This window comes from Zosterops lateralis (genome assembly GCF_965231275.1).
Source record: "Zosterops lateralis genome assembly, chromosome: 4".
In the NCBI taxonomy this organism is placed as follows: Eukaryota; Metazoa; Chordata; class Aves; order Passeriformes; family Zosteropidae; genus Zosterops; species Zosterops lateralis.
The window spans coordinates 66,641,316-66,667,200 of record NC_139765.1 but is presented as its reverse complement, the minus strand read 5'-3'; the positions used below and the strand labels follow the sequence as shown (position 1 = coordinate 66,667,200).

The 25,885-nt window shown below is 44.0% G+C and overlaps 1 protein-coding gene across 1 annotated transcript in view; it reads left to right on the top strand.

Annotated features, from left to right (window-relative positions):
* The first annotated feature begins 4,964 nt into the window (after positions 1-4,964).
* ELAPOR2 (endosome-lysosome associated apoptosis and autophagy regulator family member 2) overlaps positions 4,965-25,885 on the top strand; it is a 95,860-nt gene continuing 74,939 nt past the window's right edge. Inside the window, exon 1 of the mRNA XM_083860592.1 lies at positions 4,965-5,059. The gene's annotated coding sequence lies outside the window, so the exon portion shown is untranslated. The remainder of the gene's footprint in view (positions 5,060-25,885) is intronic.

The following is a 25,885-nucleotide window of genomic DNA, read 5'->3' as shown; positions in this document are numbered from 1 at the left end:
CTAACATATCTCTTCTCCAGGCCTCTAGATAGAAATGGTGCAGAAGTGCTTTGGGTCTTTTATGTCTAACCTTTGCACAGCTCATATTAAATTGTATTCAAGGAGCTGTTCTAGTGCCAAGCTGAGAGCAAGATTTACAGGAAAATTCAACTAAAGTCACAATGAGAGAAAGGATGAACAAAGAAATCACAAATGGAAGGCTCCAAGAGGTTTAAAGTGGATTCAGAAGATGAGGTTTGCTAGAAAAGCAAAATACAGGCACTCTAAACCTCTCTAGGGAGGAGAGACAAAAATACAGCATTGAGGAGTAAAGGAAGGAAAGGAGTAAATCCTGAATGTTACACACAGGAGTGGGAATTATGAAAAGGCAGTACAAGCTGATCCTGGCTTTTCTCTATCCAGAAAGCTTTGTTTCCTTGTTTTCCAGGTGTGGGTTTACATCAGGAGGCCACAGCTATGTGATGAAGCTTCACAATTGCATCACACAGCCCAGCAACCCCTGGGCCACATCACTTTCCCTGTGCTGGGCTCTGGTTTGGATGCAGGTGGGACTGAGGGTAGAGTATAAGCCAGTCAGACAGGTACCAGTTAATACAACCCCAAAGCTGGAGGAGGTGAACATTGTTTAAAGAGGACACTCACTAGACAGCAGAAAATTATTTAGTTTGCATTGCACCATATATAGGTATCTATATCAGAACTACCTGTACAATTAATAGAGAGAAAAGACATTTGACTCTTCAAATAGATGATAAAAACAATGTCTCATGAAGGCTACCTTACTTTCAGCTCTGGATGGTGTCAAATACCCTTTAGAAAAAGGCTTCTGATATGTTTGTAACTTATTTTTTAGGGGAGGGTGAATAGCACTCCCAAAGCTCTACCAGCTGTGGGTGACAAAGTAAAGTGAGGTGAATCCCAGAATTGGGCTCTTCCACAGGCTACAGGAGAACCTGAGAGAGATGTCACTGCAAATGCCACCCATTTTTCACAGTGACTGCTTGGCCATCACATCAGCTTTCTCTGCTGGGTTGTCCAGATTATCCTAGGAAGGAGTCACAATGGTCCTTGAATGACTTGAAAGTATAAGTGATGTCTAAGTAGGTCAGAGCTGAACCAGAGGCCTGGGTATAAACATTCTTTTAGTATTGCTATGTATCTTGAATTTCCAAAGAACTTGAAAAGTTTGGCACTCCAAGAGTAAGAACGTTTCTAGGAGCAAACACGTATTTTAAGGCTTTCTTGAACTGCACTCAGTAAAGCACCAGGATGACACAATGTTTTGAAAGGGTGTTAATTTTTGTCTCAGATGAAGTATTCCCTCATGGAAAGTACACAGATGACCAGGTTATATGGGAAAAATATATGGTTCACAAGAAAAAGAAGTCTGAGCAGTACATACTGCAGTAGAGCCCACAGATGGACCTATTAGCAAGCTAAAAGAATGTTACCTCCTGTGGGAAAGCAGTTACTGTTGTAGAGCAATCACAAAATTTAACCATGGATAGTCAGCAGTGTTAGGAAATTAGTTTCAGCAAAGAAACTCCATGAAATTGCTTTATGTTGGTTAGCTTTTCCAAAAGCTGCAGTGAAATGTATGTGCAGACAAGGTTTTGAAGGCGATTTCACCAGGAACAGGCAGAGCAGGAAAGGGTTAATAGCTTCATTTACTGTGTGATGTATTCCCACAAAAGCCACTGTCAGCCTACAGACCTGACTAATCCCAAATGCAGTTACTAATTGCTGCCATCCAAACAGTAGCTGGCAGCCATTTAATTTTCCCTTTCACTTGGTGTCATTAACACTGGTGACATATGGCTCTTTCCCTGCCCCAGCTCAGTGGCTACTGGGGAAACCCGTGGCTTGAGCTTTGCAAACATAAAAGTCCATGATTAACTTTCAGCATCTTGATAGTGTCAGGAAGAACTGTTTATGGATCTGGATCCTAAATGCCTGCAAGCTGGGTTGTTTTTTTTTTTTTTTTTTTTTTTTTTTTTTTTTTTTTTTTTTCTGGGCACAACTTAGAATAGCAGTATAAAGGTACACTTTTACATCTTTAACTTATATCAGGCTGATGCACAATAAAATTCAGGCAATAGGGGAGATGTAGCTTGAAACACACTACAGTATAAATTATTACTCATTACTTTGCTTTTTCCCCTTTTTTTACTTTAATGTAGTTGAGCTGGACAATTGTTCATAAGTGAGATTGCATAAATCTTCTGAATTACTTCTGTATCTCCTCACTTGACTCAAAATATTAGGTCAAGATTTCAGATACAGATCTCGAAACCCTGTTTCATGCCCTGCTATCTGTTCTTACTAGATTTAAAACTCCTTTATCTCTGCTGCCTTATATATAGGTGCTACTTTTTTTTACATTAAAGTTACACAATATGTCTCAAATCCCACACTGCTTTTCTCTACTTCCTTTGTTAATGTCTATCTAAGCTCATTAATTTTTTAAACAGTATACTTTTTATTTTCTGCTGGCTACATGCTTACTATGCACTGCAGAATTTTTGCCATCCTGCTTTCAGGAAAGATCTTCAGGATTTAATAACATGGGCATTTCAGATCCTCTTCAAATAGCACAACAACCAAAGTGATGATATTGCTTTTAAAGATTGAGTAATTTCTGGACCTGGTGTCATTTAGAAACATTAAGACAAAAAAAAAAAAAAAAAAAAAATCACAGATCCTAGTGATTTTTCTTGCTAGGAAGACAGCAAGTCCCACAGAGGAAAGTAAAAAACAGTATCATACAGTCCTGAAGAGTATGTAGCCTTTTATTTGTAAATTGACGGCACCCCTCTCTGAGTTTCAAGGTTAAATAATTTAGTGATGCAGAAGGGTGACAGAGCAGCTGACGAAGCACACTCTGGTACTCCATTTTCTCACCCCTCCCTGGGCTGTATGGAAGTTCTGCTCACCTGAAATGACTCCTGCTGGCCCTGTTGCCTCCTGTAGGGTCCCTGGGAATCAGCAGCAGTAACCCCACACTGCAGAGAGCAATTCTGCCAGCAGCCCCCCAGATCTGCTTCCCACTCTGAATTCTTACTTGAGGTCAGCACCTGCAGCAAGAAGTGCACTTTTCTGCAAGCTGGCCTTGTACCCATTTTCCTTGCATGAAAGGCACATTGTATCCCACCAGTATATTTTTTCCCATTTACTTCCAGAGTGTCCCTTGCTGCATGCCTGAGAGTGCCTGCAGTTTTGTGTGTTTTGTTTTATTTTATTTCAACTTTTCCAGCTGAAATCAGTGCTCCTGAGACACTGGATTTTATCTTGCAGTTAAGGTGGGCAACAAATCCTTGGAACCAAGCTTGTGACCTACCCAGTGCAGAAAACACAAAACATAAAGCAGCAGCAGCAGCAGGGTTTCTATCCTGTTTTCCGCTTTTTCTGGAAAGATAATTTTATTTTTTTCATGTAACTGATTACACAAGGTGCTTTGTTTGGCACCCTGGTGAGCAATGGGGCCTTTGATGGAAGCACCATAACCCACTTTCCTTCCTCCAGCCGGAGCTAAAATCAGAGCAAGGCTCTCTACAAGAACAAAGGGAAATTGCAAACTTGTCTCTGTTAGCAGAGCATCACAGAGCTCCCTTCCTGACTGCTCCAGCAAGGGTCTCAAATGACATAAAATGAGCAAACTGAACCATTTTCGTGTTAGTGTATGATCACAGCAATGACACCAGCCAGGGATGGACAGAGGGCTTGCATGACGAGAAGATCTGACTCTGCCCTTATACCCCACATCTCTTTTCATGAGGTGAATAAAAGCCGAGTCAAACCTCAATCACGGTGAGCAGGAACTGCAGTATAATTACCAAAAAGAGAGCCACTCCATGAATTGAAAGAAAAGGAAAAAAACTTAAAAAGGGCTATGTGGCTATGTACTGGAGTCTGAAAAGTGGATCAAGCACAGGAACATCTTGTGCCAGCCATGGGAAGCCCATGCTGGGGTTTGCTAGATAGGAGGAGGCAAAAAAAAAAGACCCAGGAGGGATCAGGAAAGTGAACTGCAACCCCAGAGATGCCAGAGGCAGAGGACGATCGGTGCCTGAGGCAGTCACACACTGTATTAGGAATGAGTAGCTGGACATTGCTGGGGAACAGGAGACAAAATTCGGACTGAAAGGCAACCACCGAGGGAGAAATCTGCATAATTCTGCGGGATAAGAGTAATTTGGGTCAGGCCGCAAATAAGGCGCTTTCCCATCTCACCGAGCAGGTCGCTGCCCTGCTCTGGCCGGGAGCTGAGCGGTGCAGGGCACATCCCGCCTGCCGGGATCCCGCCCTGATGGGGGGACACGGGGCATCCTCAGGGCCCGAGGAGCAGGGAGATGGCTCCGGGCTCCCCGCGCCGCCCGGCGCTGCCCCGGACAGGGATGGGGAGCCAGGCGGGGGATGCAGGCCAGCACCCCACGGCAGGGCTGGGGAAGGAGGGATTCCATGCCGCAGCGCCGCTCCCGTCCCGGTGCCCAACGAAACCAGAGGTTCCAGTCTGGGGGTGCTGCCCTGCTCCCCGGCAGCTGCCGCCGGTGCCTGCGGGTTTCGGAGCTTTTGGGGCTGGCGAGCCGCAGGCGGAGGATGCTCCGCGCTCTTATCGCCACGCCGGGGCTGGACCAGGCTCGGCAGCGTGCGCCTGCGCTGCCAGCCTTCCTCCCCTGCCGCTCCTCCTCCTCTCCCCCCGCTGCCGGCCCCTCCTCCCGGCTCTGGCGGTGCCGGGGCGGGCGGCGGGGCCGGGTGTCCGACAGCCGCGGGGTTATGCCCGGCTGCAGGCGGGGCGCAGGGCCAGGGGCAGCCCGCGGCCGGGGCTCGGAGGTGTCCGGCAGGAGCGGGGGCCGGTGATCCCCACCAGCTCCCCCCCGGCCCCGGGAAGGGGTGCGCGGGCGCTCCGCGGCGGGGGAGGAGGGAGATGCTGCTGCCGATGAGGATGCTGAGGATGCGGCGGGCCGGGGCGGAGCGGGGGTACCCGGGCAGCGCCTGGCTGTGCTGCTGCTGGCTGCTGGGATGGCAGGCGGCCGCCCTACAGCTGCCGCCCTGCGAGGAGGTGAGCTTCTTTCTCCTTCTCTTTGGGGTTTTCCCCATCCCTAAGAGCGGGTGGGGGGTGCGCACCGGCTCGGGAGGAGGGTGACATCCCAGCAAGGGGGTGTTGTGGCTCCACCGGAGCTGTCCGTGGGGTGGCAGAGGGGTCAGACCCGAGGGGAAGGACCCGCCGTGCTGGGGGGGCTCTGGGGCGGCCGAGCATCACTGTAGAGAGAGAGAGAGCGGCTCCCCTAGAACAGCACTCCCCGCTCCCCCTGGCCGTGCTGGGCGCTGCTCCCTTCTGTGCATGGAAATAGTGGAGTCCCCTCCGAAGGAAGGGGGCTCGACCGGCCTCGCTGTTTTTTTTTCTAATTACCGTGTTGAATCAGCGCAAAGGTGGAGAGAGCGAGGGAGGGACGGTGTGTGAAGCTGTCTCGCCCTCCCGGTGTCGGCTCCGTGTGTCCGGGGCTGAGCCGTGCCTGTGACATGGGGGACAGAGAGAAACTTTCTGGCTCTCTGCTGCTGTAGGAACCCGAACCTGGAGGGAGTCGGTGGGTTGGGAGCAGGGACGCTCCGCGCAGCTCTGCGGGATGCGGGGCTGAGGCGGCCGGACAGGGATGCGCAGCCCCGGGTGCCCCCCGAGGTTTTCCGGGAAAGGAGCCTGGGCTTCGTGAAGCTGTTTTCCAAGGTTTCCAGCCTTACTCCTACATGCAGGGAAACCCTCTCTGCTGCTGTTAAAGAGCAAGTGGGTCTTTTCTGTGTTCTAAACCAGCAGTAGAGGAGAGGAGGGTGGGTATCACCATCCCAGCCAGGTCTGGGTGGCCGGAGCTCTGCTCAGGCGAGCAGAGACTGTAAGTGGGTTAACAGCGGTCAGTCGCCTTCCTTCTAATCCCCTCCTATCCGAGGATGCTCTGGGACCAGAACTTCCCCACTTTACCTCCTGCAGCTGCACCATTCAGCAAGAACGAATTTGTACATTCCCAGAGTGGGTTGGAGGTGGGTGACTGCAGCCAGGTGGGAGCCCTGGTGAAGGGTCCTGATCCATGCTTGGAGGCTATTGCAGTGTGGGACCTCCTCGGCTGGGGGTGCAGAACACCACGTCTCCTTTCTGTGATGAAACAGCATTTGTGACCTGGGGAATATTCTCTCTTTGCCTAGAAAATTTCCTTGTTGTTTTCCAAGTAGCGGAGTTCAGTGCTAGTCTAGCGTGGGAAATGTTGCAGTAGGGAGCGGTGATGTCTGGCAAATCAGTGTCTGTTTTGGGCATGTTTCTCCTAAATGTTGATCGTTCTCAGGGCATGTTTTTCCTAAATGTTAGTCATTCTCAGAGAGAGGAATTTATGCAGCTTTAAATTACCTATCTCCCTTTTCAGCTAGTGAGGGAAACAGGTACTTCTAGAGCTGTTTTCATCCTGAAGTCTTTGCTTCAAAAAAATGAACCTCTGCAGGTGGTTAAAGCTGAGAGATGAACCTGTGCAGTGGTATCAAAAGTGCAGAGCTGGTATTTTGAGTATCTTGCATTGGGCTTTAGGTATACAAATTCTCTCTGGAACCCTGCTCCTGTACCCCTTTGGATCTGGACCTGTGTGCTTTTGCTTTCTTTTAGAGAGGCTAACAATGTTGTTTTACTTGACTTGAATGCTCTTTGAAACAGATAGCCCTCACTCACATGGTTAAAAAGCTGAAATGTGTGTCCCAGGAAATGTGATTACAAACAAGTCTGGATGGAGATAGAGGGAAAAAAAAGGCACTTAAAAAGAACCAGGATAGCAGATGAACTGCTTTACAAAAGGGAAGAACAGAAGTTAATAGTTTCATCCCAAAACTTTGCCATTTACCCTAATTCAGTCCTATTTGAGTGACCTGAGTGTATTACCATTAAAAACAATCAGCTTCCGATGAGATTGACTGATTTGGGCAGACTCAGACAGGGGTGAAGTTGTGCCATAAGGAAGCACAGCCTGTCAGAGGGTATTGCAGTCCTTTAAAGACTTGGTCTTTTGTTTTATACCCAAGAGGTCTGAGAAGCACAAGGCTTAATGTACTGACAGGTAGTTAATTTTCAATCTATAAGGGATCCTTCCTTAGCAGCACTTTACCCACTCCTTCCTTGACAACTTGTTTTCTTTTGTTCCCTCACTTAAAACAAATGCAGATGTCTGCTGGTCTGTGAGATTTCTGTGCTGGCACAACATTTGGAGCAGTGGGATCTCTGGCTGTGCCTGAGGCTCCTTGGTGCTCTGATTACATAGATAGTAAAATAATAATGTCTAGCAATGTCACTTTCCAGAAACCTTTTTGTCATTGACTTGATTCGTCAGGGACTGTAGTAATTCAGCACCCTGGATTTAGGAGGGGTGTGTGTTTGTGCTGCAAACCAAAGGGACAAGCAGTTGAATGAATGTTGCTGTGGGTTTTTGGCGTAAACTGGTACAGCCATAAGCTTCTGGCACAATAATGTTCAGTCCAGGCTGTGATGGTCATTCACACTGAGCCCTCCCTGAGCTCCCCAATGCCAGCAGCAAATTTAGAGGTGATTTGTTCATCTCTGAGAGATGGAGGCTCAGCCTGGATGGCTGGGGTACAGAGCCTGGGGAGACCCATTACTGTACCCTGTGTCTCTGGTGACTTGGCAGCTTGAATTAGGACAGTGGTAGAAGAATAAGTGCCTGGTGAATTCTTTCTGCTGTGCCAATGATGATCTGGGTACTCATGCAAATGTTTCATGTGTTGCATAAATTATGACTTTGAGTGGAATTGATGACACCTATGCTTTTCACTGCCATTAAATACACATTAAGCTGTTATGTTGGAAATAATGAGATATTCATGCCAGTCCTCCTGCTGCTGCAGGGACAATGGTTGTTACATCTTATGTTCCAGTGTTTGGTACTTTTTCTTTTCTAAACTTTTCAACTGAATGAGTCTTTTTCAGCTTCCCCTGAGAGATTCATCCAAATCTGAGGAGATTTTGCTTTTAGGCCATTTGATACTCAGCCTAAATTGGTCTTCTTCATTTCATCTTTCCTTTCCTTGTGTTGTTTTTTTGCAATAATAATAATAAAAAATTGAACTCACTGAGCGACTCTTCTCTTAATTCCCATTCAGCCAAATTGCTTTCAAAGAGACATACAGAGTATCCTGCTGGCAAAGATGTTTTCTTTCATACTCCTGTTCCACTCAGTTATTATGCAGATTGAGACATGCCTTTGACATTGATAATAAATGTGATTCTGATACATTGCATGGCTTACCTGCTGTCTCAGTAGACAGGTAAATTAAAGGGTAATGCTAAATGCTTTCTTTAGGGGAATGTATTCTTTAAGGGAATGTATTCTTGCTCTAGTCTGCTTGAATGCTTATGGAAAAGACAAAAACAATATGAGAAATGTTCTTGGAAAAGGAAAGTTTTATAAAATCACTTGTAAGGCAAAGGCAAAGAAGTCTTAAGACTAAAGGGGAAGCATGAACTTGAACTTAGGTCAAGTGAGATGGATTTCGTGTGTTGAAATAGTGCCAACAGTGATCATAATGAGAAAAGGTTAAAAAATCGAGTACATCTAAGATAAGTGTGAAGTATTTTAAGTATATTAGTATGTTAAATCAGGATACTATGTACCAAGCTGAGCAGCGTGGGAAGCAAGGTGAAATTCAGTCTTTGCATGTGAAGGATGGAGAGGAGACGTGTCAGTCTTGGGAAGGTGTTATGTAAGGCAGCACTCCTGTCACCCAGTGCACATGGCAGGAGTAACAGGGATGTCTGCTGGCAGCAATCTGAGTGTCTGAAACACTCTTGTGCTGTAAGTGAACTGTACCTGCTTGGGAAGAGGTTTGCAGTCGTGGCAGAAGGCTCTGTAGAGGCAGTGAATGTGCTGACGGTGAAACAATTTGGGTGGGTGATTAAAAGAAAAAGAAAAGAATAAAACCTGTCAGAGTGGTTTTGTGCCCTATCATTAGTACTCAGGAACCGTGAACGCTGTGTTTGTTCTACACGTGGTTAATGAGCACACGGTGATCACAGAAGGGTGGGGCTGTCTAGGTAAGGAGGGAGTAACTTGACAGAGCAAGAAGAAGGAGAACATGCATTAATACATAGAGAAAATTAATGAGATGCCAGTCTGTAGGATAAGGTAGAAATAAAAAGGATTTTTATGTGCTTGAAAGGCTGAATGTTTTTATTGTTAAAAGATAATAATTTTTTATTTTTATGTAACCATAATCTTTGGGTTGATCAAATAGAACTATTTGATTTCTGAAATTCATTTAGTCTTGGTTGGTTTTAAAATCTCTGAAGGGATTAGCTCATTTAGAAAGTAATTCTCCTTCTAAGTTGGTTTCCTTGCTGTCCCTTTCTCTGAAGCTTCTGCATTTGTTATTTTGCAACAGGGCAAGTACTACCTGTACCAGCTGCTGGGATGATCCAATGTTGTATTCCTTGATTTCTAACTACCTTGAAAGGTATTAGACACTTAATCCATGAACGATTCATAGGCAGCAGAAGAGGCTGTGGAAAGGTTCCTACACAGACCATTTTATTTCTTTCACGTCTTGCCACACGGAGTTTGTCTTTGAGGGGGAAGGAGAAATGTACAGCTTCCATTTTCCGTGGTGATGAGGGGTCATAAAGATGAGAAAAGAGGAGCAAAGAACAGGCTACAAAACTGCTGACAGTGAAGTTGATGGAGTGGAAACACATGCACAAAAGGTGAGGGGACAGATGCTAAAACACAGGTACCACAGCAGAAAGCACATGAGCAGACCAAGGTGGGGGAGGCACAGGAGAGACTGATGAGGTGTCAGAAATGAAAACCTGGCAAGGAAGACAGATGTTGGCATAAAAACTGGATAGTGAGCCATGGTTGTAATGATTCAAGGATAAGAGAATTAGTCTTAGTGGAAACTGCTGTAACAGACCATAAACTCAAAAGAGTAGTAGCCATTAAACCAACACAAGATTGCATTTCTCCCACCATCAAACATCACTGGCTCATTCAGGGTGAGTTTTATCATTTATAAAGAAGGCCATGATTTTATTTTCTCTTTTTTTTTAATAGATTGAGGTTGAATGAGAATGGGAGCTGTGCTGGGATTACTGACACATCCATGCATCATGGAGTCAGGACTACCAGCCAGGCAGGGGCCAGGGTGGGTTTTTGCAGGGATTTGGGCTGTCAGCTGCCTCATCCAGGCCATGTTTTCCACCAGGAGTTGGTTGGGAAGGCTTTGGCATTCCTGTGTATTGCTTTATGGCAGGTGATGACCTGGGTCAGAAATGCTGGAATCACTTGAAGGGAACCTTTTCCCTGAGCCTGACCCTGTGCTCAGTGGAGGTGTTGACAGGGCTCCCACTGACTGCAATGACTGTGGGGCAGAGCCAGGGGCTCTCAGACCTGCAGGGCTCAGGCTGTGGGCAGCAGGGAGGTGCCATCACTTCAGGCTTCCCTGTGTCATCTGCTACATTGCTGTCAACACCTGCTGAAGGAAGCAGTAAGCATCAATTAAGTAGAAAAAAAAAATAAAATTAGAGAGGAACAGATGAAGGTTGGTAAAAAGAAAAGTAGCCTTGAATGCCTCATACTTGAGATAGGAAAGAAACAGTGTTTGGGAACGGGTCCCACATGTCTCTCAGATGGTGCCAAGGTTTTTCTAGGGGCTGCTGCTGTGGAGGTCCCATGTTGTTACCCAGCAGGGCCATATCTTCCCAAACTGCTGCTGTGAAGGGCCCATGTTGTTACCCAGCATGGCCTGGATATCTTTCCTAACTCTTACACCCATGTGGAAAAGAGGGTCCCACTCACTACCCCTTAGTAATACCTTAGGTCTTACCCTGGACTTGAAAATGTGTTTGGATTTTGATTGCTGGTACTGGAAAAATTTGTTTTTAAATCTTTTGGAAACAAAAACCCTTTGGTTTTGAAGGAGAAGCATAGATAACCCCCCCCCCCCCTTTTTTTTTTTTATTTTAACAACCATCTTTTAAAGCAAACAAACAAACAAGCCCCATTCAATTACAAAACATTATCTAAATCTCATAATGACCTTGTTCCACAAGCATTGTGATACTCTCTGTGATAAATAGTGCCAGACAGTAATCACTGTGCACTTGGGACATGGGCTCAGAGCTGATTTAAGATGATCTAGGACAACGTGTGCAGCTGAGGCACTGGCTGTGCTGTGTTGGTGCTGATGATCCTGTCACTGTGCTGAGTCAGAACTGACGCTGATTCGGCTGCAAACTCACCTGACCAAAGGAAAAAAACAACCAAAAAAACCTCTAAACAAAAGAGGAGGGTGAGGGTTTAGCTGGGAGAGTGGCAGAGATGACTCAGTCAGTGTTTAGGTTCTGGGGTGATGGAAGTGGTACAGGTGGCTTTGGGACCTACTCAAGGGCACAAGTCTGCTCTTCTTTTATTTCTAGAATAAAATTTTGGTGGGTTAGAACTAGCCTGGATTTACACTGAGATAATGGCAAGGGGATTGTATTTCCTGATGTAGGAAGAAGAAAATGAGAGCTGCGTGTTAAAGGTGTGAAAGAAGTGGATTGTTGCTCTCTGTTGTGCTCTGACTTAGGAGATACAAGTGCTGTCCCTGTGAGGAAAGGTATTTGCTGGCTGCAGGACGTATCTTCAATGAAAGAAAATAACCATTCCAGATGATGGTGTATTCCCAAATAGAAATTTTCTTTGACATTGAGTTTTTACTGCTACAAAGAGAAGACAAATCACTCATCACATTGATATGGGATTAACCTCTCTTACCTGTTAGTATTTTGCAGTCAGGAAATACAACACACAACAGAGGAGATTTATGGTGATACTTGAAGACTGTTGGAAAGTACCTATAAAAACAGATAGGAGCTGTTACCTGGTGGTGAAAATGCTGGGTAGCTCAATTTTCATTTGGTTAGATTTTGTTCCACCTTAGAGGTACAAATATTTTCCAGGGATAATCCACAGGAAAGTGGCTTAGGATGTTTGGGATTGGTTAAAAGGCTATGCCCACCCTGCCAAGAACAGGAGAAGATATTCCTGTAAACAAGATGAGGCAGTCCATGAGTATGGGCAGATCCCTGGCCCTCTTCTAGTTAGCAGGGCAGACCTATTTTCTATATTATAATTACCAATGTGGGTTACTAGGGCTAATCTTATAATCCAATTTGATGAAAAACCCCTGCTTTAGGGAGAGGGTGAACTTTCCCTCTGAAGGAGCTGACCTGAACATGTTTAGAAGCATTTTTAATGTCATGAATATGGTCAGAAAATTCAAATGAATGAGATAACCAAGTCAGAGGGAGGAGCGATGGGAAGTGCAAAACCTGAAGATGCCATTAACATAATTGCTGCTGGCTTGATAAAATACAGTACACATTTAATAGCAGAGAAATCAGTGTCTGAATTGATTGTACTGCCACAGAAAACTGAAGTGCACAAGGTGGTGTCTGCCAGCAGCAAACTGAGGGGTAAAGGTGATTCAGACCTGAGCTGTTGACTCTTAAGGTGTTAATTTCCCACAGTGTTTCCTGTGGTGGATGAAATCCTTCTGGTTTTGTACTTGCTCTCTGAAGTTTCTGAAGGGAACACCTTCACACAGGCCAGTCATGTTGTGTGCACACAAGGGGTGGTGCTGTGTCTTTGGAGAGACTTACAGCAGAAATGGATGACTGCTGATTTTTCCCGGCTTTTATATCCGTGGCTCCCTCCTGCTGGCAGGTCAACAGTGCTGATCAAATGCTGCTTGTTTCTGGTAAGCTGCTTTTCATCTCCAGCTCTGTGGTTCCCTGAAGGAAATGAAGAAAAGAAAGATTTCCCAAGACAGTTCTTTTCTTCTCTCTTTTGTTTGTTCTTATTTAATCCAATTTTTAAAAAATTCAGGCTTCTATTGGAAGGAAAGAACGAGGGGCTGTAACCAGACTTCTCTATGGCAGGATTCATGCTTGCATGGAGGGACTGTGACCTGATGTTCATCTCAGGGATGCTGGGGAAAGGCTGCACGATAGAATTGGAGTGGGAAATGATTCAGCTTATCATGCTGCACCTTCCTCACAAGCACCTGCCCTGCAGACCTGCTGATGAGCTTGTCTTGCCTTGTGATGAATGTCAAGTGTCCTGATTAGCAGGAGAGTGGCTCTCCCCTAGAGCTGCTCCAGTAACAGCTGAACCCAGGCCAACTCCCTCCTCTTCCAGAAGATCTGGCAGGATGACTGTCAATTAATGCCTGGTTTTTGATGCTGAATATAGGATACACCAGGGCTTTGAATTCTCATTTTTTCAGCTGGAAGCCCACTGTTCTCTGTATTAGCCTCTGCACAGTGAGGCAGTAGATCCAGAGGGGTTGCTCTATCCTGCACCAAAGGAACACATCCTGTTAGAGCCAAGCCATCCTTTCAGGGATGCACTGACCAGACGTCACAAATAGTTCAACACTGAGCCCTGAACTGCTGCTGAAATAGTTGTGATCAATGACCACACTCCCATTCACCCCAGCTGAGAGGAGGCATAATGTCCAAACCAATCAATTCCTGTATCTTTTTGTTTTGCAGTATTTCTAACACCACTTAAAACCAACTCTACTTAAATGTTTGCTGGCTCTTCTGAAAAATCATTGCTTTGCAGTTCCAGCTTTTAAATTAAAAAAAAATCCCAAACAAACCAGCTGGTTTGCTGCATTGCCCATTGTGATACTGACCTGCAAATCTCTTGAACTGCTTTGCTAAACAAGGGGAAAAGATTTCCTTAAAGCCTCATCATGTGCTAGTGCAGGAATCACAGCTTTCACTGGAAAAGGTAGGAGAAAAGAAAAGTTAAATTGGCTCCTCTATATCGAAGAGTTGAAAATGTGAACTTTGAAAATCTGTAAAGTTAAATGAAATGGAACTAAGTTGCATAGTATTTTAAGGTCCTGTGGCACTTAAATAGGTTATATGAATTTGATGGGGTGGAAGCAATGATGCCTGACTCAAGGTTTTGGGAGGCTTTATGTGGCTGTTACTGAAAGTACAATTTGATTAACAAACTTTGACATTATTTAAATTTAGCATTTTCACTGTAGGTAGTCTGATGGGAAGACCCAGTAGTGCCTCATTGGGCACCACACATGCCAGAAATAAAAATAAATGATTGGGGCGATGACTTGCTCTCATAGGCAATCTCTAACCTGCTGAACAGACCCAAAGAGTTCTGGTCCCTGAGCTGTCTCAGGGTGTGCTCCCTCACATGGATTTGCCCATGGCAGCTGGCACAGTATAGGACAGTGCAGTAGAAGCTCTGGATGAACCCCACAGGAATCCTGCAGTTAGGCAGTAAAGATGAGTAGAGGCATTTGTGTCATGGGATGATGATAACTGGGTGCTTATTGTATGTCAGGAAAGCACATAACACCCTGGTGGTTGTTCAGGACAGCAGAAATTCAGTGTGAAGAGACCTTGCTCCAGTGATCCATGCATAGTCCAATCATGAGATCCTGATGGTGTGGAAGTAACATAAGACAGAACCAGCATTTCTAGCATAAAAATAACTTACCTTGCTTTTAGTTGTACAAGTTAGACACCTAGCTTGACCTAAGTATCTAGCAGAGACAATCACCACTCAAGGTTAATACTATCATCCTGAAAGTGTTTCTTCTGCTGAATGTGCCCATTTTCTTCCACTGGCTACAGAGGGATGCTGGCTTTTGCCAGGTAGATGCTCAGCTTTTAGTTACCTGAAGTAAAATAAGGACCTGTCAGTGGGATCTGTCTCCACTGTGAGTTACATTAGCTGTTACACAAGCTACAAGGTCACTGTGCAGCACTCTGTAAGCTGCAGGGGTGAGGGTGTTTTGATAAGGCTGGGACATCTCTGCAGTGACCTAATTATACTGGGGAAGGGATCTAAATCTTTGCCTCTGAACTGCTGAATTAGAAGGGAAACGCAGCAGGAGCACAGCCTTGGTCCTTAGTTCTGGAGAGCTGTTTGTGAGCCAAGAGTTTTTATTGCTTTGCCTTGTAGCAGCTTCCTACCAAAGGTGCATTATCACACAGCAGAGCCCCTTCCTGCTCAGGGAATAATTAACATTAGGCTAATGCCAGGGTGGATTTCTGTATTCTATCTGCAGGATATACCTATGTCTGTCTATCTGTCTGTCTGTCCATCTGTCTCTAGACACACACATTTAAGCTTGCATGTAACCATCAGCTTGTAATTTGTCAAATGAGCTAGACTTTTTATCTGTGTTTAATTTCCCACTGCAAAAAAAGTCAGCTGCATGATTTTTTTCTGGCTTCCCATGTGTGTGGTTACAGGCTGGTGCATTGCCCAGGCAGATGAACCAGCTGTGAATTCATTTCTTTCTTTGTGTCCCACACTGGGTCATATCTCATGGGCATAATCAGCAGCCAGGGACAGCTGAGGAGCTGTGCCTGAGCAAAACTCTGATCTCTCCCTGCTGCCTTTTCCCCAGTCCAGGGCTGATGAGTCACTGCTGATTGATTTGACTGATGCAGCCCCTGTGATAACACATTACCCTGCCCCTGGAACAGGGTTTAATGGGGATATGGACAAAGCTCTGCCTGCTGCTGTCACGCCAGGCTCATCCCTCACCAGGCCTTGGTTGGGTGCAGGAGGGAATCTTGCAGCTCCAGGCACTCTGCAGCTGCTAGAAATGCTAACAGATTTGGATTTGTAGCTACCTAAAGAAGCTTCCTTAGCCCTGTGGATAAATCTGAACTTCAGGGGAATTGTGCACTGAGCAAGGCTTGGCTCGACCTTCTTACTGGGGATCATTTTAACTGGAGTTAGCAGCACAGACACAGAAAAGAGTCCAGAAGCTGAATGTAGCTGATGGCCAAGTTAAATCTAGGATGTGTTTTCTCCACTGTTTAGTTAGCTCAGGTTGCCTTGGGCTGATAGTTTCTCCTTGGTTTTATTTATTAGTTATTCTTGCAGTGGAAATGGACTCCAGTGGGCTTGGAGACAACCCAGGAGGGCAATGCTGCATGAGGCTTGCTCATAAATGTACAGTATTACATATTTTTCTTGTCAGGCTGTGATTTAAGATACTGCTTTGTTCAATGAGCAGAGTTATTTCACATAAGGCAGTTAAATGCTCAAAAAGATCTGCTCCTATCCTGGGACAAGTGGTTACAAGTCAGGCAGAAGTTCCCAAGCTAAACCTCCCAAGCATGATGTCCCTCTAGTGTTACAGGTCTCATCAGTCTCTATTTTGTCTTTTTTTTTTTTCCCTCCTCAAAATAGAATATTCATAAAAACATATAGCATTTCCAAACTTGAATATTGATAAAGATTCAACTAAAATTTGTAAAGAAAAAAAAGTCTTATTTGCTATGGGGTTGTTTTTTTTTCCCTGTTTGAAAATACTCAGCCATCTGGTCAGCAAACAAGTGAAATGATATTGGCAGCAAAACATCCACTGAAAAACAATGAATTGGAGAAGGAAACAGTTCACAGTCTTTCTGTAGATGGTGGGTTTTGGTTTTGCAATTTTTTTTTTCACAGAGAAGACTCCTGGGTAAAATTTGTGCTTATAAAATACAGAACCTGGTAATAATCTTCACAGAAGCAAATGCACCTTTGGCAAAGCCTAAAGCCAATAAAGTTATTCTTGTTTTTGCTTCCCCACAAGAATTAATTAGGTTTGGCAAAGGAAGCACACCTTTTCTTCATTTTCAAAATGCTTACGTGGTAGTATTCTGTATACATACAATGTTATATATTAGGGTAGTATAATTAATACTGCATAGAAGTGTAACAAAATCCTCTCTATAAACATGTTTTCTGTCAATGTGACTGCTTTGGTTAAAATTATGTGAGTTCAAGTTCGAGTGCAAATCACTTGTTTTGACACAAAACTGACCAATACTTGTAGCTCTTCCTTTGGGGCTGTGTGTGTTGGTAGAGGAGACTTTGGGTTGGGGTAACATTGCCTTCCACACTGAAGGTTTATCTCATTGATTCTCTCCCTGTCTGTACTAAAAATTCATCCCCTGAGGAAGTCAAAGTCTGAAGGGGACAAGCTGAGCCCAGAAGTGAAGCCAGACTTATCCATCCCCATGGAGAGAGGGAGGAACACTCCAGGAGGACACGGACATAGGTCATCAGTGATGAGAGAATGGGGGATGGGTTTGTTACCCCCTGCCCTGTGCAGGCCAAGTACCTAATGGGTATTTTTTCATACAGCAACATCTCTCAAGAGGAAGGGAAATGTGGAGCAAATGCATTTGGTAGGAAATTGTAGAAGAGGTGACAGGGCAGAAAAATTATACAAGATGAGATAAGTGAGCATCACCCAGTCTTCCCTCTAATAACTGTGTTGTTCCTTTTGTAATATTTTTCTGGTGCCTGCTATGAAAAGTTCTTACACCTAATGGAAAGTGATAACCAACAGCAGAGGGAAGCTTTGCAAAATGCTCATGCATGTGCCTGCTTTTAAGCACATGAATAATTCCTCTGAAGTTTGAAAATGAATGTCTTATTTAAGATAAAGTTGAAGTTAAATACCATCCTGGATTAAAGTCAGGGAATTCTGTGTATCACAGAGTCAATGCTCTGACACAACTGAGACATATTATTGCATTTAAATCTTTTGCCTCTGGTAAGTTGAGGATGTTGCTTTAGGTGCAGTGTTGAAAAAAATCATACTGATTTGTGTTAAGGATATTTAAATGTTAAGTCAGTTTGGTGTCCTTTTTGGGTTTTCATAGAAATATTTCTTCTCTATACATTCTGCAGATGTTTTAATACTAACTAATGATGTCCTCATATGCTTTTACAAATGGAATTTGTGTAGCAGATTGGACAGGATGATGCTGTGGGACTGCTACTGGAGGGCAACTGCAGTGAAATGGGCCACATTGATTCTTCAGATGATTAAATCTGGGCATAGTTCAGGTCCTCACAGGATTTTACTTGGCAACTTGTTACCTTTATCATCCTCTACACGAACCCCCTGGGAGCCCTGTGAAGATGAGACAGTTTGGCAATAGTGAACTGCACTATTGAAATTGCATTTTCCCTATGGACACTGTAATTGCAGAAGTTAAACCTGGTTCAGAGCAGTGGCTCAGTGAGGAAGCAGCCTCACAAATGGAGAGGCACAAGCTCTTGGGTGCACTTGCACATGCCCAAAATTATTAATGTTGAGCTAAGTTGTTCACTCACATTAGAGGAAACTTGTAGATACATATGTTATAGTATTTGCCCTAACATTTGCTCCATCTGGCTCATTTTTCTCAAGTACATGGATATAATTTCCTCACTGAAGTTATCAGCTCATGTCCTCATCTGAGGTAAATTTTTTTGTTCTACTCAGCTTTTTTATATCTGCTGTAGTTCTAGTTTGTGAATTCTACACATCTCAGGAGCACCCAAAGTCAGGGTTTGCCTGTGTCCTTTATTTTGAGATTATAAAAAGTGACCCAAATTTATCATCTTGTCTTGCATTTGGTAAAGAAAAGTCATGACAAGGCATGAAAAGAAATTAATACATTTGGCTGGTGCTTCAGGAAGCAGTGAATTGGCACTGCATTGATGTTGGTGTTCAGAAGGAGAACAAGGAACAGAAATAAAAAGGAAGAACTTGTCTTGGGAGATGGAAAACTCAGTGCCAAAGGGAAACCTGGTGAAAGCTTATACATCTATTGAGTGGAGCCTGCCTGGGTCTGCTTACTCACCTTGGAGCAGTGGCTCATCTGCTTGCTGTCCATCTCAGGTCTGGGATCTCCTGATCATTGAGTCACAAAGTGATTTGAGTTGGAAGAAGCCTTAAAGATCATCTGGTTCCAGCTCTGCCATGAGCAGGGTCACCTTTCATTAGACCAGGTTGCTCAGGCTCCCTCCCAACCTGGCCTTGATGGCCTTGAATCCTTCACAAACCAAAGCTCAGCAATTTTTTGCAGTGGTTTAATTAGAGCCACTTGGGATGCTGCAGGTACCTTGGGTAATTGCCTTCTTGAGATTTGCTTCTGAGCTATTAAATAGTTATACCCTGAACCCTTTCTGTGCAGATTGCCTTCTGAATAGGCAACAGTCAGCAACATCCATACTCAAAAAAACCCATAAGCTTCTCTTTTCCATTTATGAGTCTTAAGCCCTGAATAGCTGGGAATAAAACATCAAGGTTGAAAAGGAGGAGGAATGAATAAAATCCAGCATATTAAAAGTTATAATTAGAACTGTGATCAACTTTGATACTGTCAGGCCTGTTCGACTGTAATAACGGAGTAGCTCTGAATAAAAAAGCTTCACCGTATTGGTAGTGAAACATGAATCTTGTTCTAGGAGAACATTTTGGCTGATTGCAGAGTGCCAGGGTGTGTGGATCTGAGATACAGCATGTGGGTGGCTTATCTGGTGTCCATATGCACGCAGCGTTTGCATAAGGCATGCTGTATACTGGCTGCTTGTGGATAATAGGCACTAATATTTACTTTCCTGGAGAGAAGAGCTGGGCTTATGTGTGTGGAAGTGACCTTGTGCAAACAGATCTCTGCCAGCCTGTCTGGACGCTGCTCTGTTCGTGTGGCAGGGGGCAGGGGAGGGACACCCAGCCCTGGGAAGGGACACCCAGCCCTGGGGAGGGACACCCAACCCTGGGGAAGGACACCCAACCCTGGAGAGGGACACCCAGCCCTGGGGACTGTCCATCCCTCGGGCACAGCCACACTCAGCCCCAACACTTTGGTGGCACATGGAATCAATGTGTCATTGTCCCCTCTGCAGAACACTTGTTTGCTTTGTGCTCTGAACTGGTGAATACCAAGTGACAAAACAGGATTTAGTGAGCTTTCTCTGTGGATTTCTTATCCTCTTTTCTTTGTCTTAGAGCCAGGATTAATGCGCAGGATGCAGTTTTTTGTTCGGATTCATTGTTTATTAATTCTTATCTATATTATGGTTTCACAAGCTGTGAGCTCTAACTAACAAGGTAGAAAATGGAGGTGTCTCTAACTCTTTCCAAGGTTATTTAAGCATAAACTATCCAATAATGAGATGACACCTATATTATTTATACTTTTAACCCAATAATTGACCACTCAAGGCCTGCAATGTGGACCTTCTTCACTCAATTAGAAAAAAAACCACCTGAGACCAAGAAGAAGAAGGTGAAGAAGAAGGATTTAAACAATGCCTTAAATCCTCCATATTGCCCCATATATATTACTATACACTAAAACCTTACATTCTATTTTCTCACCCTGTGAGATCACACAATACTATTCAAACTACACACCCACAACCCCAGTGCCATCACTCAACTTCAGAAGCCTGTTCCATGGCCTCAGGTCAAATGCAGTGCTTGCTTGAGGGTCAGTGCCTTTTAGCACAGAAAGGCTGAAATTTTCAGCCTCCAGGGTTCCAGCATTTCCTCCTTTACAGTTTTGCAGGTAGAAATTTATGGCAGTGAGGGAGGGAGAATACTATGAAATCAAGTGTGAGCCACACACCTCTTTTTACCTTTTCTTTTTATTGCTATGAAAGAGTGTATTAGATAGATTTCCAGTGGTTAACAAGGCAACTACCTAAGCCATGCATCAGATGCCTAAATACTGAGTTAAAAAGCTGTAGCCCATAAATGCTACTTTGATGGGCCGTCATGAGATTGTGAATATTAGCATTAAACCTGAATTTTTTCCTTAAGCCTAACATTTGTGTTAATGCATGGTCTTTCAATCTAGTTGATGTAAATAATTACAGAGTTAACCCCTGAGAACCTACTTCAGCAAGGTGTTTTAGGGATTGGTCTTTTGGGATTGTGATCAAGGTGTGCACTGTACCATTGGGACCCTGTTCTCCACCAGAAACCTGCACTTGCAGTGACCTGAAAACCTCTTGTCATAAACAAGAACAAGTGAAAAAAGTGTTATTTTTAAAGGTATTTGTTGAGTATTGAAATAGGGATTCCTGCTTTGGAAGTGAGAACCTCAGGAAAATCATTGAAAAGCCTGGACCTCCTGAAAATGCTGATTCTTGCTGTGTGAAAGCAAAGTGACACAAGGCAGGGGGGTGAATATCTGTAGGGTTGTGTAAAATCACCATGTATAGTGAAAGTATCACTGAAAAAGTTTGGCCACGTAACAAATTGTGTGCATTTATTAAACTTTAAATATGATTACATGTGCATTTAAATGTATGTAATAAAAAGAAAATAAAAGCCACCAAACAACCCCCATGGTGTATGAATTTTAAATTATAAGATTTTCATGTCATGAATATTAAAGAAGAGTGTCATGCATAGATTGGTGATAATAAAAGTAATTCTCTGTTTCACAAACTACATTTATTTGGTTGTAAGAATCTGAGGAAATTACAAGAACTCATAGAAAGCTTGTTGCAGTTAATGGAAAAATACTCATTTGTGGAACTGGAATAAACCTATCCAAATATTACTGCAGGGTGACTAAAAAACTAGTAAACACAATAACATCAGAACAATGAAGATAAACTTACGTATCAACATCCTTTAACACCATGTTCTTCACTTTGTTTTTCTCTTTAGCCTGCTTTCGTTTTAGAAAATTTAGAAGCTCAATGAAAAATTCTGATTTTCCAATCAGTCTTGTCTAAAACGTGTTTGAGAAGCAATAGAGATTTGCAGGTAAATTTGTTAGGTTTCAGCACTGAAGGGTTAAAAACCCCATAACCCAAAACCTGATGGCATAAAAGGAATCATTGGGATTTTTGCTTTGGTTGTGGTGTTAACTCCATCCTGTGTAAATGACAATGAAGAACTCCCTGGGAAGAAAGTCTGGTCAACTGGGATGAAACCTCAATGTTTATGGGGCAATTAGGGTGTGAAGCAAGCATTCAAAAGCGTATTTGAAAGGGTCAACCCCTTCTGCCTGTTCAGAAGGTAATGGTCAAGTTCTCTGTTAAATAAACCCCCAGTTTGAATTCACATGTGCAACAGCAGCTTGGTGGTTTTTATTTTATTGAGTTTGGCTTCTCTCAGTGTATGAAATGGCGTGGAATTCATCTCTCTGAGTGATGCTCCTCCAGTGGGCAGCACTGCCCTCTTCAACCTGCATCCCACCCTGTCCTGCCTGTACCAGTCCACCCTCCACGTGTGCTTATGACCACGGAAGAATTTAGTATTTGGAATTTAGTATTTCCTTTACAGATACAAGGGGCTTTTACCAGCACACTCCTAGAGAAGGAAATGGAGAAGTGAGGGGGTCACATAGACACAGAGAATTCATCTTCATAAAGGTCAATTTTCAAGAGGGAAGGCTCTGAACTATCCTTTGGTCTCTTTTGATATTTGTAGAGCTTTGTGAGCATGAAAGGCTGTGAGTGCTCAGTGTTACAGTTCACAGAGACCACAGATGGCACACTGCTACCCTGCAGAAAGCCAATGTGCCTCTGACAAGTCTATTACCAGTGAAGTCTGACTGGAGCTTATTGCATTCAACATCTTTTTACAAAGGGTATAGTGTTTTAAAGAATTTCGAGGAAAGACTGTGAGAAAATGATTGTGGCAATTTATTTTCTCCACACCAAAGACAATGCTGGCATTAAAGTAGCTGACCTCCTCCAAAGCAGTTGTTATTTGAGGGCAGAAATGGTAAAATCTGGCCTTATGATCAAGTCCAAGGTGGTATTTAGACTGCAAAATCCTTTGAGAAAGGTCCTCTGGATCAGAAAGTGCAAGACTCTGGGTGGTTTAGGCATTATAACTGGATGAGTGCTTATCAGAAAAACAGAGGGTTGCTGCTGAGAATCCTGAAAGGCAAATCAACACATGGCCTAGCAAAACATGATGTATCCCAGGGACTGGAAAGAACAATTGTTGAATGTGTGGTGAAACACTAACAAGTGAGAACTGCGTGACATACATGGTGTCCTGGCAGGAGCTGTAGAGAAGGAGGAGATGGGGATGGATGGTGGGAATGGCTCCCTCATCGTGGGAATTGTCTGGGCTGGATATTGTCTGGGCTGTTTTTTGCACCACAATTACATAAATCTCTATTACAAACTAAATTAGGTTCTATATTATATAGTCTCCTAACTGGGCAGCTTCTTATTGTTTTCCTGCTCCTAAAGTTTCTCTGTGTTAATCCAATAAATGCTGCTGGATTACAAGATACTGGTTTATTGTGGGAAGAGTCCTGACAAGCTTGAGGCTTTAGGCTGCAGCTGTAGTGGCTGGAAGGGGCATCTCTCCCCACTGTGGGTGCTGTGCCAAGGTTTTTGCCTGTGCAGAGATGTGTTGTGCCCCACTGGCGCAATACTCCACCTCTGAGCCATAAACAAGTTTTGTGCCAGTACCCCTTGGTCCTTGAGGTTTGGGCAGCCCCATCCCTGCATGGCAGGGGTTAAGGAAAGCATAGGTGGTTTTGTGTGTTTGGGGGCTATTGAAAAACCTCACTTGCATGGGAAGATCATAGAATTATAGGATGGTTTGTGTTGGAAAGGACCTTTAATGCTTATCCAGTCCCAACTTCGGTTTTTCACTAGACCAGGTTGCTCCAAGCCCCATCCAACCCACCCTTGAACACTTCCCGTGAAGGAGCATCCACATCTTCTCTGGACAACCAGTTCCAGTATCTCACCACCCTCACAGTGAAGATTTTCTTCTTAATATCTAAGCTAAACCTGCCCTCTTTCAGTTAAAACCATTGCCCCTTCATCCTGTCATTACATGTCCTTATGAAATTAGATCACCTGTAGATCTCCTTTAGGTAGTGGAAGGTGCTGGAAGGTCTCCTCAGACACCAGTTCTTGGAATATTTACTATAAAATAGCGCTTGTATTCCCTGGGCCCTGTAAGAGGATAGGTAGTAACTTTGTACCTCTCACCTCCTCATTAGGGGATTAATTAGGTGTGCTTTTCAAGATATGTCGACAGTCCTGAGGTCTTTGTGTCTAATTATTATGATCAGTTTTGTCTCAAGTGTTTCACCTCTAGAATTGGGCAGCATTTTCCTGCCTTTGGGCAATTTGACTGTCAAAGCTGTTATTTTCACTCAGTGCTATGGCCTGATAAAATTTCTTGCTCTAATTCTACAAAAGAGAAAAAATTGACATCTCAGTTTCTCAGCCTCCTACGCAGGGTAACACAGTGTTTGCCTTTTATTCCCAGAGTAACAGAGTTAGTTAACAGTGGTAAAATCTGCTCCTGTTCTCTGTTACTGGAGAAGTAATAAAAATAAAATTATAGAGGAAATTGGTGGTTTTTTGTTTGTTGCTATGTTGTTTGGGGATTGAATAATGTGCTGCTGAAACTGGAGACTTAACGATGGCTCATTCTCTCTCCATTGCTGGATGTTGCCTTTTGAATCAGTCTCTAGGTCTTTGAACTAATTATTTTGAGGACATATGAGGGTGTGTAAGTGTTGCCTCCCTTCCCCCATGCTGGCACAGCCTTTAAAGAGGGAAAGGACTTACACAAAGTCGGATATAAATCCTGACCCTGTCTGAGTAAATTAAGAAGGAGGTGGAATTGCTGATAGGAGCACTCGGCTCCATAATCCGAGCAAGAATGAACATTCGGATGACAAATGCTTTGGATGCTTAGGTGAATCCGTAGTGAAGTTTTAATTATGTCCTTTTGTGACTAAGCCTAAATTGCTGCCTTAACAACTTTCCAATCAGTAAGGCTGGATGAAATGGTGTTAAATAATGTTACTGTTTCGCCACTAACATTTCTTAGGAGCAAGGCCACTCTGCTAATTTTCCATGGGAAGCACTCTGAGCCATTTTTTGCTCTGCCCCAGCTCCCTCTGATGCCATCAGGAAGGTGCTTGCCCATGGGAATGGGAGCTGATTGTGCCATGGGCAGCTGTGGTGGGCACAAGCTGCTGTCACCATTCCAAGAGCAGTGGGGTCATTTCAGACCATCAGGTGTCCATGGGAACCCAAGGTCCCACTGCCGTCAGGAAAAGTGGGATCTGCATCTGAATTTTTTTGTTATCAGTGCATGGTTTAGGTTTTGCAGCTATTTGTCTTCTCTGACTGTATAGGGTCAGGGATGAGGATGAGACCTGCTTTGCTGCCTGGAAGTTAAACAGCCCATGACTGTGCTTTGCTGCTGAGTTTTCCATGTTCCCAGCAGTGAGGCAAACCCAGAATGCTGCAGGCCTTGGCCATTGGCACAGAGGGGCATTAACAAGCCTGTGTGTGCACTCATGCTTATGTCTGGTAGTACCCGTTTCTTTTGGAGAAGGGCTTTGTCAGAATATGCTTTTAAGGTATTAGAGATGCAGAGATTTAAGTGGGTGGCCCAGTGGTACTCTCAAAGCCACAGAACAGCTCAAGCTGGTGGCAGAAGGAGGATCAGGAGCTATAAGCCTTATTCCCAGTGTTTGCTCTAAACACTAATGAACACTTTTCTTAATGCAGAGCCAAAGCCTAAAGTCTGTGTTGTGAAATATCCAGGAGAATGAAACTTAGGATGCTTATAAGCCAGTTATCTTCAACCCTCCCAGGCATTTAATGCAGTCACAGTCCTGACTCACTCTTCTAAACCATTATGAGTAATCAAGGTGGTAAAATTATATTAATCTCTGATTACAGTTATTTATAACAGTTTCTCAGGTTCAGGAAAAAAAACATGCAGCTAGTGTCCAACTTAGGGTAACTATGAAAACTACCCACAGCCCAAAGAGCCACAGTATTCATTCTTGCATGTACGTTTTCATTGTATTTAGTCATCACAGGCGTCCTCAGGAAGAAAGAGAAAGCCATATAATTAATTAGATGGAAAAAAGTGGGTGGAAAATGAGTCAGTGACTGTAGTTGTTGTGGTACCCAGATGTGCATGTTATGGACAGGTCTGGTAGTTTCATTTGGATACATACTCATGAGTAATTCTCTGTTCCCTTCTGCCATGCAGATAAGAGCATCTGCACTCTCATTTA